Here is a 4154-nt window from a genome sequence, read left to right on the forward strand (position 1 = left end):
GCCTCATTTTATGGTATTATTTCGAGTAAGGAGATGTTATTATTTAAATTGGAACGTTTTCTTTATTTGCTTGTGAAAACGTAGCCCATTTTATTACGTATTGTAATAGTTGTAATGTCGGAAGTGAAACTATTTTTTTCGGATCTCGGCTGCAGTGGGACCACTACAAATTTTCATCATACAATATTTAGAAGCCCAGTTGCAGCGACACGCGTTCGGCACTTTTTTTATAGTGAACTAAAAATTACTGAAACGCGGCTGTCGCGCCGCAGTCGCGTCACTGCTGGCCTTGTTCAAGCGTTTAATTTGAAAGCACCCTTAGATCCAGATTAGATTTTTTTAAATAAACCACCGTTTCATCAACCGCTACCTTAGCGTGTGTAAAGGGCCCGAAACGTTTTATTTGAAAAAACAAATATACGCGATAGGAAATGAAACTATTTTTCCGGATTTAAATCGCGTATATTTGTTTTTTCAAACAAACCGACGTTTCGGGCCCTTTACAGGTCCCATGGTCACGGTTGACTGACATTTCACACATTTCACACATTTAAATCCGGAAAAATAGTTTCATTTCCTATGTGTAACAATCGCGAAAACCTAAGAACTCGAAATATACGCGACTTAAACTAGAAAAAGCAGCTACTTGCCAATTGCGAAAACCTGAGAGTTCTAGTAATGTTTATGACTGACTGTTGTATGAGAATTTTTAGATAGCAAGAAATAATTATTTATTCAGCACAATACATGTGTACGAGTGCAATATTATGATTAAGACTAAAAGTGTATTGGACAGAAAAGAACCAAACTCAGCAAATACTGCGGCGGAGCCACACCGCTGCCCCTTTTCGAAATGATCGCTTCAAAAAGCTAAACAAATAAAAGTAAAAAATGTGGACGCAAGTTCAATAAATACATAGCATAATTAATTTAGAAATATAACATGACATATGCATACTGCATTTTCCAGTTCACGCTGTCTGTGGATTTTGGAGTATTAACGTATTCTCTTTGAGTTTGCTTTTAAAAGTATAAAAGGAAAATGAAGAACGCGCTGGTGGCGCGCGGTATGTTGTTCCAAATTTTTGCCGTTTGTATGGCGAAGTTTTACGTTTCGGAATGCCAAGCTATGGATCCCGCTTTCGTGAGTACCTTACGATCACTATTACACATAGCGCCCTATGTCAAATATTGTAGGAAGGTGCGTGATGTAATTTCCATAGAGAGAGTATAATATTGGCAAAAGCAGTAACAACAATTGGGTGTGTTTGCAAATGTCGAAGAGAGCAAACATTGTGGGGGAAAGACGCCTTCTAGGCGTAATAAAAAACGCAACGTAGGTATACATATCAATAATATTATGTAGCGAGGAGAGTGGCGACGCGGTGTGAATAATGTTATATTGCATAGTACATTTGTTGAAAAGTTTATAGCCTAACCTTTGTCAGAGTAAAAGAGAAGGCTCGCAAAAGCATTTGCGATTCATGCTGTATTCCATGTTTGGACGCCAATGTAGCATAGCCTTCTCTTTTTCCCTAACTAAGGCTAGGCTAGGCATGTAACTGTTTAGTGCTAGTAGGGATTTTTATGAAGGTGATGATGGCGCGAACCAACGTATGAATAATGAAGGAAAAAGAATTTTTTTAAAAGTGGCCAGGAACCAGTTAAGAGCGTGATAAAAAGCGATGACGATGAAGAAGGTCGAATTGTCACAAGTTTACTCACTTAACATTTTGACAGTAAAGGAGAGCATCGTGATGAAACCTTGCTTGTCAAAGATGGTTTAGGTGATTTGGGACCCGACGTGTATGGACTGATGTTGATGTTACAGCGGTGGTTGTCCATAGTGAGAACGGTAGGTTGTCAATTGAGATGCCGATGATTCAAATCCCTGTGGCGGCATGTATTTGTACTTGAGCAGCATTCATTATTAATTATAGTACCGGCACTCTATGACGGCCGTCTTGACGTTTGTCCGCTCATCAAGTTTCGTATTAATTCATAACTACGTTGAAGGAGCTAATTGATGTACATTGGTGTCAATAGTGACGTGCTATGAAATTTATGTATGTATAATTTTACGATACAACTCGGCATTTATTTTTCGAAATTAGAATTTTTTTAAATGGAATTTCATACGATCGTCACTTACGGGATTGCTGGCCAGCACAACTTCCACCTCCGGCAAACTCGCGTCAAAGCTCAATGCAAAAGGGAAGCGGACCGATTGGGAAAGTCGGCCAATTGTATCGAAGGGAAACAAAGCAGTTTCGAATTGACGATACATTAAGTGAACATTTTTATTTTCGTTTAAGTAAAACTTTTTAATCAGCTACTCTTTACTAGTTATAAATATACATTTGATTATATTTTTTTCGATAATGAATTAAGATTTGACCTAAACATTGTAATCTGTCAAATCGGCCATCTGAGCGTGCCGGTACTGTAGTAGATAGTAGCAATTAGTAGCAGTACCTCTCGCTAGTGGTGAATTAAAACATCGTGAGGAAACCAGCAGGTCGAATAAGTTCTCGACTTTTCAAAACATGTTAAGGGCTACCTATCAGTAGTCGGAAATGACATTTTCCACAAATAACGTTTGCTCGAATTTTCATAACCTCGAAAGTAATTTTGAAAGAAAATATTTTTTCTTTTACACCTGACTTAATCTAATCTAACCGAACCTAATCGTGTCTTTGCGATAAACATCCACCATATCCTGAAAGAACAACGGTTTCGTTATAATTCGGTTTTCGGTGTAATGAAAATTCGAACGAACATTATTTCGGAAAAATAAATTCGAGTTTGTGATAGGTTACCCATGTGAAGTCCCTAATTGGTATTGGGCCAACGTAAATCCTTTCTTTAGATCCGTGCCCAGCAGTGGAACGTATCATGAGTCAATGATGATGATGATGATATGGGCTGATGATGAAATAAGAGCAGTCTGTCCTTATACAGGGTCGATTCTGTAGTTCTGGTACCCAAATTACAGGGAATTCCCTAGTTTGAGACCAGACAATTGGTGCGGTTGTTTGGCACATTATTGTTATTATTATTATTATATCTGTATATACATATGTAAATTACCGTAAATATATTCGTGATCATTAAACAAAAAAATACATGACATTAATGAAAAGGCCGGGAAGTAAGGGATTGCTGGACGAGTATGGTTTACTAACACTAGTCAAGCAATCCCCGTTCTCGCCGAGGTATATATAGTGCTTTCCTCAAACAATGTGAGGAAATAACAAAAGACTAAAGAGAGCAAGATGTATAATAGAAAAGTAAAAAAATAAAAATTATTTTAATAGTTAATATTTGACATAAGGCTAATATTGTCTCTTGTTTTAAATTAGCCGAAGTATAATCCATTACTATATTTTCGATATCGCTCTTTTTGCTAAAACTAATTTTTGCGAGGAAAATATAAAAAAGACGAAAAAACAGAATAGAATACCAAAGCACTAAAGCACTTTATTTCACCCCTTAAATAGTTATTTGTTATGCAAGGCTGCAAAGTTGTTTGCCGCGAGTGCTGGTATTGAAGCCTGAGCAAGCGAAGGAGGTGAAGATTGAACCACGAGTGAAGCGAGTGGTTCACATACAAATTCCTGAGCGTAGCGAGGGTTTCAAGGCTCGAGACGCAAAACAACTTTGCTGCCGAGCGAACCACACAACTTTTCACCTAACTACAGCGAGGGAAATGGTAGATGAAAGAAAAATAGTTGAACTATACAACCTTTTTTAATGAAAAGAAAAAGTTACTCTTCGGGTGCGTTCTGAATTTACACCTCATCAATTTTTATTCTTGCTTGTTTTTTTGTTTTGTGTGATTAATTGGTTATTGAAATTATTTTAGTTCTTTCACGAATTAAAATAATTTTATAAACACAATTAGTTAAGATTGTCAATTTAATGTCAATCGTAATAAGAATAAAATATACCAACGGATTTGTATTATATAAATACGTAATGTACGACAAATCACGTAGTTGAACGTGTGAATCTTTTTTTTTCATCGAAAGGAAAAGTTTGGTGCATTACACCACAGTCCATCGTCAAGTTCGAATTTCAAAAACCTTTTCCTGGTTAGCGTGCAAAAAACGCTTTTGCGCGAAGATTTCTAATGAGAAAGAAGCCTTTCCGAG

This window comes from Hyposmocoma kahamanoa, unplaced genomic scaffold, assembly GCF_003589595.1.
Source record: "Hyposmocoma kahamanoa isolate Upper Pololo Valley unplaced genomic scaffold, ASM358959v1 166, whole genome shotgun sequence".
Classification (NCBI taxonomy): domain Eukaryota; kingdom Metazoa; phylum Arthropoda; class Insecta; order Lepidoptera; family Cosmopterigidae; genus Hyposmocoma; species Hyposmocoma kahamanoa.